This window comes from Lepidochelys olivacea (assembly GCF_965140295.1).
Source record: "Lepidochelys olivacea isolate rLepOli2 genome assembly, chromosome: 14".
NCBI classification, from domain to species: domain Eukaryota; kingdom Metazoa; phylum Chordata; order Testudines; family Cheloniidae; genus Lepidochelys; species Lepidochelys olivacea.
Window position 1 is genome coordinate 25,832,213 of NC_140424.1, and position 13,837 is coordinate 25,846,049.

A 13,837-nucleotide genomic window follows, 5' to 3' on the forward strand; every position below is an offset into this window, starting at 1 on the left:
GTGCAGGCTCTGGGCTGGGGTAGGGGGTTGGGGTGCGGGAAGAGGGAATGGGTTCAGGCTCTCGCCAGGCGGCGCTTATCTTGGTGCTTATCCAAAAGCGACTGGCACATCCCTCTGGCAGCAGCTCCTAGGCAGGGGAGCCAGGAGGTCTCCGCGCGCTGCCCCGGCCCACAGGCACCGCCCCCGCAGCTCCCACTGGCTGCAGTTCCCGGCCAATGGGAGCTGTGGAGTTGGCACTCGGGGCAGGGGCAGTGTGCAGAGACCCCCAGACCCTTCCCCCAGGGACCACAGGGACATGCTGGCTGCTTCCAGAAGTGGCGCCAGGCCAGGGCAGGCAGGGAGCCTGCCTTAGCCCTGCTGCACCGTTGGACTTTTAGTGCCTAAAATCTCCCGGTTTGGCTTCAGTAGCCTCCAGGAGATAGAGCCTGATTCTGGCAGACTCCTGGCAAAACTGGGATGGTTGGCAACCCTAGGAGTGAACAGGGAACAGGAACCTTGGCTCGGACAGGCTTGTCAGAGGGCAGGAGCCTTTGGCAGAGACAGCTTTCCTCGGGGCAGGCTGCAATTCTGACTGGGCCGTTTCCTGGGGTAGACATTCTGCCAGAGCACTGATGCCCCTCTGAGCATGCCTGATAGCTGGGGCTGGTACCAGCAAGTGACACAGGACTGCTGAAGCATTGTGAAATTTGTGGCATTGAGAGGGTGGTTTAGGCGGCCAGAGGGGTTGGAGGTGAAGGTGGTGTGAGCGGGCGGAGGCAAAGGGAGAGGTGGCATGGGGCAGTTCCAGGCAGTAAGAAGGACTCAGGGAGCTTGATGTGGAAGAGACAGTGTCATTTACAGTGTATTATTCTGACTTCCTTATACAGTAAATTGTAATTGTTCAGGAACTTTTTTGTATCAAACCAGCTTTTATCACTGACTCAATCTTGCAGTTTTCTATTCTTGTTCTCCACAAATGCCCTTTTTTAGCTTTCCTCGGCTTTTTCCTGATGGGCCTCATTAGGGGCTGGGGCTGATTCTTCCTGGCATTCACTTTCACTTATCATCTTGGGATTTTTTGGACACTGCTTTGTTGAAATGTTCTTGCAGAGTTTTGCTGCTACACTTAGTATCAATCAATCGTTCTTGCAGATGCAGAGGTCGGCATCCCACAATGTGAACAGAATTCTTCTCACCTCAGGCTCAGGAATCATCCTCCAAAGGTTCAGAGGTTCAACGAAGTACCCACAAACTCAGATGCTTATTGAAGCCTGGCCTGAACAATCAATTTCTTGGGGCTGCAGAATTGGCCAGGATGTCTCCTAAGAGCAGACTTTCTGGTGCTTCCTGCTTCTGTCCCCTGAGGCTTTCATTCAAAAGGTTCAAGTAGAGCCAGTCAGATTCTGCATCAGGGAGAATATGTTATCTGCAGACAAGCTGTGGATTTTACAAATGTGTTTCTTATTCCTAATTGCTCAGTGTATACTTTCTGCACACACCTTTTCATCCATGGACTATCTGTGAAGTGGTTGCTATTCTTATTTAGTAATCACGAGTCACTCTTTGTGGCATGCAATTGGCAGCCTTCTGTAAGACACCTGGTCTGATTTCTGTTACCTTATTGGCTTGGATAACCTGTGCTTTGTAAAGAAGCAAAGTCTCTTTTTCTGTGTGAGATTTTCTAACGGTTGGATGAATTACCTTTTGCACTCCCAGTAATATGTATTCACAGCCTGACCAAAGGCTCTTGCTCTCAGCAAACATTCCTTGCCTATGGATACAAGTGCCACCATCTAAATGGTCATCAATATAGGGGCGGCTGGCACCAGTGAAGCAAGTCAGCCGGCTTTATTTGCACAAAGTTTCACAACTCTTGATTACTATATTTGCCCAGCTCTATGGCTAGCCAGACGTCGTGGTATTTGCCCAGCTCTATGGCTAACCAGACATCTGTGTTCATCACAGAAGGTTTTGGCTGAGTTTGCACTGTGGAATGGCAGAAGCCTTAGCACCATTTTCATTTAAACTGAACAAGCTCCCCCCTCTCTCCAGCACTTAGAATTTGTTACTGGGTGACACCATATTTACTAACCTTAACCTGGATAAATAGAGCAGAAGGGCCAAATGGTGAGATGGCATAACTCCCCTGAAGGCGGTGGAGTTACACCAGGTGTGTATCTGTCTCGAAGTGTCTCCAGCATGTGGAGAACTGGAGTGAATGTGTCCTCAGCTCATTTGTATCACAGGGATCGAACATTGTTCCTTGTTCCAATGAAATGTCAGATGATTTAGGATTCTTCTGTTTCCAGTCTTTTCTAGAGTTGGCGCTGGAGTTCTGACCTACTGGAAGCCTTCTCTTTCAAAGTGGAGCTGCAAGACTCTGGATCAGTCCTTTCAGGCATGGTGATGAACGGTGTGATCCAACAGGAGCCTTCAGACCAGACCAATACACCCCGTGGGAATGAAGAAGAAAAGACACAGAAAGAGAAGGGTGCAGAAGAAGCGAAAGACTTAACCATATGCACCAAAGTCTCAGCCTTTGCCGAGAGGAAGAATGGTGAGTCCCTTTTCCATTCTAGTAAGAAAAGGTAGAACTGTCTGAGCAAGATCATGCTTGATGACAGCTGTGGAGTGATGTTAATTCAGGATTTAAGTGGATGGGAACTGTATTACTCTGGTGCTTTGAAAGATGCTTTGGAAGATAATGCTTTAAACCTGTAAGTAAATGGGAGATCGGAAATTGCTCCTAAATTCAGTGCTTCTATGTCAGCCTTAAATGCTACCGTCAGACTGTCCCATACCCCTAATCACTTTGGTTGCCCTTCTCTGTACTTTTTCAAATTCTAATATATCTTTTTTGAGATGGGGTGACCAGAACTGCACACAGTATTCAAGGTGCAGGCGTACCATGGATTTGTATAGTGGCTATAGAGAACTATCCACAATGACTTCAAGATATCTTTCTTGAGTGGTAACAGCTAATTTAGAACCCATCATCTTGTATGCATAGTTGGGATTATGTTTTTGAATGTACTTTACGTTGCATTTATCAACATTGAATTTCATCTGCCATTTTGTTGCCCAGTCACCCAGTTTTGTGAGTTCCCTTTGTAACTTTTTGCAGCCAGCTTTGGACTTAATTATGTTGAGTCGTTTTATATCATCTGCATACTTTGCCACCTCACTGTTTACCCCTTTTTCCAGATCATTTATTCTGGGAGCAGTTTTTTTTTTTTTTTTTTTTAATCTCCTTCCTCTGAAGCATCAGGGATGGCCACAGATGGAGATGGGGCACTGGGCAGAGTGGGCCAGGGTTGTGAGGCGGCATAAACTAGTGGTATGCAAACTGAAGGATGCACCCCCACCCCGGCCCTGGGGGACGCAAGAGGTTCTCTGCAGGGGGGTACAAAGAAACTTCAGCCTTTTGCTCTTTTAAAAAACAAACATACAAATAACACTTTTCACAGCAGACTTTAGAGCCCTGAAGTGGGACTAGGATCCCATGGGTCTCTCAGGACCCACTGCCATAATAGCGGGAGTAAGATAAACATTCAACAAACAAGCGGGAGCAAGTGGGAGTGGAGTGGATATTGCAGGGTGGGGCAGGAGTTGGATTAAAAAAATAGTCCTCCTGTGCCACAAACCACATGAACACTCGGCCAGCAGCGGCTGCTCTCCAGCCGCCCAGCTCTGAAGGCAGTACCACTGCCAGCAGCAGCACAGAAGTAAGGGTGGGAATGGAAGGGAGGTGCAACAAATTCCATGAAAGGAAGGGGGAGGGGCGGGACTGGAAAAGTTTGCACACCACCGCCTAAACCATTCTTTCTTCCAGGTGCTTGGCTGGGTGGTTCATGCTCACATGCTCAGGATCTAACTCATCGCCATATGTGGGCTCGGAAGGGAATATTTCCCCAGGTCAGATGCGCGGTGACCTTGTGCCTTTTTTGCCCTACTTTGCAGCATGTGGGTGTGGGTCACTTACCAGGATTAGCTGGCTATCTCTCATTTAGCCATTTCCCTGCCCTAGTGGGGGCCTAGGGCTGCCTGTGGCACAGGCTAGTCTAGTCTCCTGTGGGCTGCGATACTTTGGTCTCATTTCCATAATAGGTTTCAGAGTGCGGGGGCTTTTGGCCTTGAACTCTATGACTCTATAACACAGGGCCAGTTTCTGATCTCACTGACAATGGTGTAAATCGAGAGTAACTCCATGAAAGTCAGTGGAGTTACAGCTGTGGGAAACCTGTGTAAAGTGAGAGTAGGATAAAACCCAATCTAAGCAAAGCCTGCTGGAGTTGTTTGCTGTTTCTTTTAGGCAGTATAAGGTAGTTGGCAACTGTTTAATATATTACATGATGAAAATTCCTTGCATGCACCATCAGCATTAAGTCTTCAAAAATCAGGAAATGTGAAAGTGAATCTTGACGTTACAATGCCTTGCTCCTTTGACTGCATGCATTACGGAAAATCAGGAGTAACCTGACTAATGCCAGTGGAGTTCTACCGGCAACAAACTGGAGTAAAGCAGTGATGAATCAGTCCCAGAGCCTTTAAGTAATCAGTCACATGCTATTTTTCAGTCACTATCATATCATGGGACCAATTTTACATACAATCATAGATACCTAAGATATGATCTTGAATTTAAAGACTGCTACCGAAGGCATACACATAAGGGTGCACAGTTAAGACTGATCTTTCAATAGTCAATTTCACAATTTACATTTCCTTGCAAGCTTCAAATAGTGTTTTGCATTTAACTTACCAAGGTTTTTTTAATGGTAAAGACAGAAAAGTTCCCAGCTCTGTAATTACTAGGCACCCACATGCCAAAGCCAGTTACTGCCAATCAAAATTGCTGGTAAACTATGCACTTGTAGATCAAGGGTGCACCAGCTGATCACAGTGAGACCGGTGTCAGCCTTCTGACTAATCTAGTCAGACTAATTAGTCTGACTAATCTGACTAATTTATACTGTGCTGTCATAGCACTCTTGGCTGCATACAACTCCATAGCTGTACCTCCTTATAGCTGGGTCATTTAAGAAATCCTTAGGAAAGAGTAAGCACCTCTGACACCCTGGCCAACCAGCCAGGGTGTTGCTGTCCTCCTAACCTTCTTTATTTTTCCATTTTAAATAAATATAATTGCCTGGAATGATCATCGTAAAGAGCCTGTTCCTCTAACTTTGGGAGAAGCTGAGCCCCTTCATCACATTTTGTCTTCAGCTGGAGTTGGCAAGCCTGCCAAGTGTTATGCACATTTCCCTTTGATGTAACAACTGTGATCTCATGCACAGCTGATGAGAGAGGCTGACAGCTGGCCCTTTAAATTTGTGGGTTGGGGAGGGAAGAAGAGGAGTGGCTGCTCCTCCCCGTAGCCTGTGTGCCCTCCCGGTGGAGCAGAAGCTTCTCTGACAGCATCTCTCTGCCCCACGGAGACCAGCATGATTCACTCTGCAGGGAGGGACCCAGAGCCTCAAGCCCTAAGGGAGCTTCTGGGCAGGGGTCCTAGCCCTCCCACTGCCCCCTAGCTGCTCCTGCTCCCAATCCTTCCCAAAGTGCTCCTGCCTTCAATCCTGCTGCCCATCCCGGCGCCAGACCCTCCCCCCTGTTGTCCAGGTGCCTGAAAAATCACCCTTGCTGGGGAGGGCCCAGTGACTCCCCTCCTCTCCTGCTGACTTCAGGGGGTGAGCAGCTGGACCACACTCCCATCATCTCCAGGGCACTGCCAAGGGAGACCCCAGCCATTGTGGGACACAGGAGGTCCCTTTGCCATGGCTGGCTTCCCCAGCAGAGGCAATCCACTGCCCTCGCTGCAGGGAGGAGGAGGCAGAGACTGATATCATTGTGGGGGCAGCGGAGTATTTCTGGCAGGGGACCATTGCCTCCCTGTAGCCCCCCAGCCCCAGCAGGGCTTGGCTGGTGAGAGAAGGTCACTAACTTCCCCTCTGACCCCTGACCCCCAGCCCCTGGCCACACACACAATACTGGGAGGCCATGGACGAAAAGAAGTGAGTTTCACCCTCAAAAATGTCACACCCGGAGCTGTACATCTGGGCCATGATGCACTAAGGGTGCTCAGCCCCTTGCAGAATCCACTCCGAACAGGGACTGTATCGAAACAGCCCCGTCCAGCACCCCGCATGCATCAGTCACCTCTCCTGGCTGCGGTGATCAACATACGTTTCCAACGAGTTTTACTCCCATCCGCCTGCAGAGCCTGCCCGGCTCCAAGGCAGGGTGACGGGGCTGCACTTTCTTGTGCAGCAGCAGCAGAACCATTTGCTAAGTTCCAGGCAGATACACCTGTGCAAAACCCGGAAGCCATACTGGCAACTGAGCCACACAGGAGTCAGTGGGGCCATCCGGGGTCACTTAGGGTAGGGGGCCACCCAGGGGTCACTGTGGGCAATGCAGCTGCCCAGGAGTAAAGGGTCACTGAGAGTAATGGTGCCACTAAGGGGTCATGGAAAGCAATGAGCCAGGGGTCACTGAGGGCAGTAGGGTCACCCAGAGAAGGGGGAGGTTTTGTTTGCACTCTCTTTGTGTTCCCTCTTGAGACAAAGAGAGAGACCAAGCAGGTAATCCAGCTCCTACTGAAATGATACATCTAAAATTACATAAATTGTAAGTAACAGCAAGGAAATGCGTTAGATTATCGTTTGTTTTAGCTTGTGAATTTTCCCTGTGCCAAGAGGGAGTTTTATTCCTGTTTCGTAACTTTAAAGTTGAGCCTAGAGGGGCATCCTCTGTGTTTTAAACCTTTTTATTACCCTGTAAAATTACCTTCCATCCTGATTTTACAGAGGTGCTTCTTTTACTTTTTTTTTATTATGAAGTTCTTCTTTTAAGAACCTGCTTGGTTGTTAGTATCCTAAAAACCCAAGGATCTGGTCTGTGCTCACCTTGTTAACCTATTTGGTTGGTATATTATTCTCAAGCCACCCCAGGAAGGGGCTTGGTGGGATATTTTTGGGAGAATAGGGCTCCAAGTGGCCCCTTCCATTAATATTTGTTTAAATCACTTGGTGGTTGCAGCAATACCGTCCAAGAACAAGGAAAGGAATTTGTGCCTTGGGGAAGTTTTTAACCAAAGATGGTGGAATATAAGCTTAGGGGGTCTTTCTTCTGGGTCCCCACATCTGTACCCCAGAGTTCAGAGTGGGGAGGAACCCTGACAGGCCGCATTCCCATGGTCTCTGGAGAGGAGAGGGGCCCCATTCCCATGGGCTCTGGAGATGAGGGGCCCTGTTCCCATAGGCTCTGGAGAGGAGAGAGGCCCCGTTCCCGAGGGGGCTGGAGAGGAGAGAGGCCCTGTTCCCATGGGCTCTGGAGAGGAGGGGCCCGGTTGATCATGGTATCCAAGGAAGCTGCAGCCCTGTTACTGGAGTTCTTGGAATGCATGTCCTTTGCAGGCCCACATATCAGCTCCTCTCCTGAGTGCTCAGCTTCCCTGCCTCATTGGAGAGGACCTGAAAGGATGGTTTCGGGAAGTCCTGTCTACAGCCTTATTTACAGTTGCTAGGTCCAAAGATAAAGTGTTTGCTCTCTTTAGCTGAGCGTGGCTGAGGAATGTTCTGGGTGCCTCTCCTGAGGTCTAGCACTCCACTCTTTATGGGCACTGTAGACCTGCGGCAGCAGACTGACTGGGTCGGTATCCTGCCTTCTCTTGAAGTGCTCCTCTCAGGATCCACTTAGGAATTGTGCTCCTCGCTTTCAGGCCGTATTCAGACTTGCTCAGCCCCTGCCTGGGCCATGTCTCACCCCTCCTGCTCTCTGCTCACTCTGTTTATTTAGTAATGGCTCCCTTTCTGTCCCATCACACAATCGCTGCACTGCTACCTCTTCGCCTCTGCCCGTCCCGCTGTGGGAACACTTTCCAGTGTCTCCCCTCATGTCTTCTCCCACTCATTTCAAGCCCCAGTGGAAATGCCCTTTCTCCCTAGTCCATGCCTCTCCATTACTCTTTCTCTTCTACTCCCAGTTTTGATTCTGTTGTATGATTCTGTGGCTGTAGGCCAAGGTTTGGGATGCGAGTTGTATGAACAATGCTCCGCCCTGGAGTCAGCCTGTTTGCTTTTAGATTGATCTCTCCAGCAATGACCTCATTGTATCACTGATTGTCACAAGAACGCACGGATTCTCAAGACTTGTAAGTGATGCACCACATCAAACAGCTTCCTGAGAAGCTCTTAGTATTTCTCAAGGCTGCTCAGAGCATGAGGAGTTCTGCGCATCCCTCCCATGACAAAGGGAGGGCAAAATCTCAGGTGCAGATTTGCTTTCCCTTGTGCCCTGCCCTTCCCTTTCTGGGCAGGCCACGAGCGACCACACACACTCGGCAGGATTTTGCCTGCATTGTGCATAACGTCTTCCATGCAGGTTTCCCGTTGCAGATTCTGGAGAGAAACACAGTCAGATTCTGTTGTTTATTTGTCTAGTGAAATAGACCCTCTGACTACCAGCTCCTCAGCCCCCCTGCAACAAAGAGGAGAATTTGGAAATGCCCATCTGGTTTGTGTTTAGCATAATGTGCAGAAAGGTTGCACATTTTCAGGGACCTTGTTCATAAGTAGTAGATTGTACAACTGTTTATTACACAAATGAGGCTTTTTATTGCTGAGCTTTGTTGAGCTGCCAGTTGGGATAAAGAACACAATGTGCTTCATGGTCCCTATCAAGGAAAATTAGAAAGCATTAAATTCTGCTCAACCTATCAAGCACTGGAGAGCTGGTAATCAAATCCAGAAAACACGTGCTGTTGGAAGGTCAGGGCTATCTTGCTGGTGGTGCCTTTGAATCAATTACAAAGTCCCTTCGATAAAACATTAGAAAAACAATATATATACTTCTGACCCCAAACCTCAACACAAAATGATACATCTCAGGCAAAAAGGGATCTGCTCTCTGTTGGCTTTGAGGGGTAACCTGAACTCCCCAAATCTTCTCTTCACTGATCTCCTGGCGAGCCGTCTACCCCGTGTGCATGTGTTTCAGTTTAAAGATATATAGGAATCCAAGTGTGGTTATTAAATTACTGTCTTGTCCCAAGCTCATTCTGGCCCTGGTTCCCCATAGCCAGGTAAGAGGTGCATCTGCAGGAAGATTTTCCAAATTAGCTTTAGATCCAAATCAAATTAATATTGCAAACAACGTATCGAACCCGAGTGATAGCTCGTCCCCAATGAAATATCAGCCTGCAGTCCTGAACCTCCAAGCCAGACTTTAATGCCACTTCAATCTGAGCGTAAGAGCTGAAGGAATTCCAAGAATCCAATGATATAAACTGTATTTTTAGAGCTGTGAGTGACTTGTGAGAGTGAAACATTGCAGGGACTAAAGATAGCACAAGTCAGTTTTTCCATGATTTATCACAAGAATGTTCGCAGCAAGTTAAAGTCATTGAATGGTGTGATAGCAGCACATACATGTTGGCATGTTTTCAAGTCAAGCCATTCATAACATATTTGTCACAGAACAAAATTTCCGTAATAAAACTTTGAGCAGCATCTCATTTGTAGAGGCACCACACAAGCCACTGAGGGGTTTGTTTATTTTCAAGTACATTCTCTCTCCTCAGCTGTAACCAGAAGGCAGTTCAAGCCACCTGATTGCAAGTTCCAAAATCTTCAGAAACTCTGACCCTGGGAGGGCATAAAAGAGACTGTGGCAGGTTGGAAAGAGCCACGTGACATTTTGATTAAAAAACTAGAACAATATCAAATTAACATGACACAATTAAATGGATTAAAACCTGGCCAACTGATAAGTCTCACCATGTAATTGTAAACAGGGAATCATAATTGAGCCAGTGGGGTCTGGCAGAAATCTGTTCCTGGCTCTGTACCATTTAACATATTGATCAATGACCTGGAAGAAAAGAGAAAATCATCACTGATAAAGTTTGCAGATGACAAAAAAATTGGGGGACTGGTAAATAATGAAGAGGGCAGATCAGGATCACTTGGTAAACTGGGCACAAGCCAACAATGTGCATTTTAATACATGTAAATGTATTCATCTAGGAACACAGAATGCAGGCCATGCTGAGAGGATGCCGCCCAAAGTCCCTTGCTGAGGTTAAGATAACACAGACTTATAGATTCCAAGGCTGGAAGGGACTATTGTGATCATGTAGGCTGACCTCCTGCATGACACAAGTCAGAGACCTGCCCCAATATAATTCCTGGAGCAGATCCTTTAGAAAAATATCCAAGCTTGATTTAAAATGATCAGTGATGGAGAATCCACCACACCCCTGGGTAAGTTGTTCCAATGGTTAATTATGGTCACCGTTAAAATGTATGCCTTATTTCGAGTTTGAATTTGTCTAGCTTCTATTTCCAGACATTGGATCATTTTAGACCTTTCTCTGCTAGGCTGAGAGCCCTTTACTAGATATTTGTTCCCCATATAGGTAGCTATAGACGGTGATCAAGTCACCCCTTAATCTTCTCTTTGTTAAACTAAATAGATTGAGCTCATTGAGTCTATCATGATAAATCAGATTATCTAACCCTGTAATCATTCTCATGGCTCGCCTCTGACTCTCCACCAATTTATCAACATCCTTCTTCAATTGTGGTCACCAGAACTGGGCAGAGGATTCCAGCAGCAATCACACTGGTGCCAAATATAGAGGTGAAATAACCTCTCTGCTCCTACTCAGTATTCCCTTGTTCCTATGTTCAGCTGATTATTGACCATGACCCCAAATCTCTGCTTCCCAGAATAGAGTCCCTCATCCTGTGAGTCTGGCTGACATCCATATTAAAACACTTATTGCTGGCTTGAGCCCTGTTTACCAAGCAATCCTGATCACTCCGTATCAGTGACCTGGCCTCTTCATTATTTGCAACTCCCCCAATTTTTGTGTCAACTGCAAACATTAAAAGTGCTAATTTTATGTTTTCTTCCAAGTCATTTTATAAAAATGTGAAATAGCACAGGGCCAAGAACCAATCCCTTGGGACCCCACTAGAAACACCCACTCAGTGGGGATTCCCCTTCTACAGTTACATTTTGAAATCTATTGGATAGCCAGCTTTTAATCCAATTAATGTGTGTGTATCACAGGGCATGCTCACTGCAAGGCACCTTCTCCTGGCTTCTCTATGAATTAGCTCCTTCCACAGCCGATGCCCCTTCTGTCATGCATTTGCAGGCCCTGCAGCCTCTCTCTCTTCTACAGCTCGGGGTGCTCTCTCTTCGAGGCTTGGCCCTCCAGCCAGATCCCTATCCATGCTTCACCTTCTGGGGTGGCGTCAAAGTCTGTCCACACAAACTGTCTCAGGCAGTCTTCCCATTCACTGCCCAGACTGTGCCACTTCCCCCGTGGCTGGTAGGGGAACGTGGATCCACCCTCTACTCCAGGTTTCAGCCCAGGGACCCTCTAATCAGTGGCCAAGGTCTGCACCACCGTGAACCTTGCTGCTGTTTGCCTCAGCCTTTTCCTACCCCTGTCCAAGTCCAGAGAGATACTGCAGGCCTTCTGCACTGCAGCCACCTTCTTACTCCCTAATTCCTGACTTTATAGCTCCTCAGCCTGTCCTTGCCCGGCTGGACTTCACCTTCCATTAGGGCTTGTCTATCCAGCTTAATTCTCCCCCAGGTGCGGCCTACTCGCTTAATTAGCCCCTTAACCCCTTCAGGTGAGGTGTGGGGTGAACACCCCATCATGGTGGACCATGTTAATTTTATAGCTCTCTATTTTTTTAATCAAAATGTCACGTGGTACCAAGTCAAATGTCTTATGGAAGTTAAAGTTACATCAACACAGTTTCCACGGTATGCATCCGATGAAGTGAGCTGTAGCTCACGAAAGCTCATGCTCAAATAAATTGGTTAGTCTCTAAGGTGCCACAAGTACTCCTTTTCTTTTTGCGAATACAGACTAACATGGCTGTTACTCTGAAACCTGTCATTATGACCTTTAGCATCCAAATTTGTAATCTCATCAAAAATAGCTAGCAAATTAGTTTGACAGGATCTAGTTTCCATAAACCCATGTTGATTGGCATTAAATAATTTTAATTCTTTATTAATTGAGTCCCATATCAGTCACTCCTTTATCTTGCCCAGGATTGATGTCAGACTGACAGGCCTGGAATTACCGGGTCATCCCATTTACCATTTTTAAAAATTGGCACAACATTAGTTTTTTTCCAATCTCCTGGAACTTCCCCAGTGTTCCAATACTTACCGAAAATCAGTCCAGCTCTTTTAAAACTCTTGGATGCAAATTATCTGGACCTGCTGATTTAAAAATGTCTAGCTTCAGTCTCTTCTGCATAACATCCTTCAGAGTTACTAGCACATGAAAAGAGCATATGATATGACTAGGGTTACCATATTTAAAGTTCCCAAATAAAGGACACTACTGGGGGGAGGAGGAGCAGAAGAGGGGGTACAGGTAGGGGGTGCTGGAGGGGTATGTGTGTACTTGGATGGATATTTGGGAGTACTGAAGGGGGTTTGAGGGGTGCTGGAGGGAGTACCTGTGGCCTCACTCTCAAGGTGTGGGGCAGTGTCGTTCCCTGTCATGGTGGCAGGGTGGCTGGCACAGGTCTGGGATGCAGCATCAGCCCATCAGTCAGCGCTTCCCTGTGGATCTCTCCCCCTCCCCAGGGCAGGGAGCTAGGGCCTGGCCCTGTTACCCTTGCTGGCTGGGCTCTGAGGCCCCGTAGCAGGGCAGGTGACCCAGCCAAGAGGTGTTTGGCGGCTTTGCTTACCTGGTGGGCTGGGCTGCGCGAGGGCTGGGGTGGGAGAGATCCAGCAGTGCAGATACAGGGAAGGAACCAATCAGGGTGCACACACAGCTTTTTCTGACCTGCAGTGTCTAGAGCAGAAAAATTCCAGATATTTCCTCTTATTTCAAAAATCCGCCCAGATGGAGGCCGAAGGATGAAAAAAGAGGTCACTTCTGGGAAAACCCAGGTGTATGGTAACCCTAGATATGACTACATCATCTGTTTTTTTCACCCAAATAGAGAATAGAAACATTTATTGAATTCTTCTCCCTTTTCTACATTATTATTGGTAACTCTGCCATTTCTCTCAAATAAGGGACCAGTACTATTGTCAGGATACTTTTTGTTCCCAATATATTTAACAAACTCCTTCTTATTGTCTTCAGCTCTGCTGGCCATAGTTTTTTCCTTGTGCCCCTTTGCTTCTGTCAAGGTTCCTTCCCCACTCTGAACGCTAGGGTACAGATGTGGGGACCTGCATGAAAAACCTCCTATCTTTACCAGCTTAGGTCAAAACTTCCCCAAGGTACAAAATATTCCACCCTTTGTCCTTGGATTGGCCGCTACCACCACCAAACAAATACTGGTTACTGGGGAAGAGCTGTTTGGAAACGTCTTTCCCCCCAAAATACTTCCCAAAACCTTGCACCCCATTTCCTGGACAAGGTTTGGTAAAAAGCCTCACCAGTTTGCCTAGGTGACTACAGACCCAGACCCTTGGATCTTAAGAACAATGAACAATCCTCCCAACACTTGCACCCCCCCTTTCCTGGGAAATGGATAAAAAGCCTCACCAATTTGCATAGGTGACCACAGACCCAAATCCTTTGATCTGAGAACAATGAAAAAGCATTCAGTTTTCTTACAAGAAGACTTTTAATAGAAATAGAAGTAAATAGAAGTAAAGAAATCACCTCTGTAAAATCAGGATGGTAGATACCTTACAGGGTAATTAGATTGAAAACCTAGAGATCCCTCTAGGCAAAAACTTAAGTTACAAAAAAGATACACAGACAGAAATAGTTATTCTATTCAGCACAATTCTTTTCTCAGCCATTTAAAGAAATCATAATCTAACACGTACCTAGCTAGATTACTTACTAAAAGTT

General features: G+C 47.0%; 1 protein-coding gene across 1 annotated transcript in view; it reads left to right on the forward strand.

Annotated features, from left to right (window-relative positions):
• The first annotated feature begins 2,489 nt into the window (after positions 1–2,489).
• The window catches only part of MYOCD (myocardin), a 230,232-nt gene continuing 218,884 nt past the window's right edge, over positions 2,490–13,837 (forward strand). The window contains exon 1 of the mRNA XM_084647508.1: positions 2,490–2,536. The gene's annotated coding sequence lies outside the window, so the exon portion shown is untranslated. The remainder of the gene's footprint in view (positions 2,537–13,837) is intronic.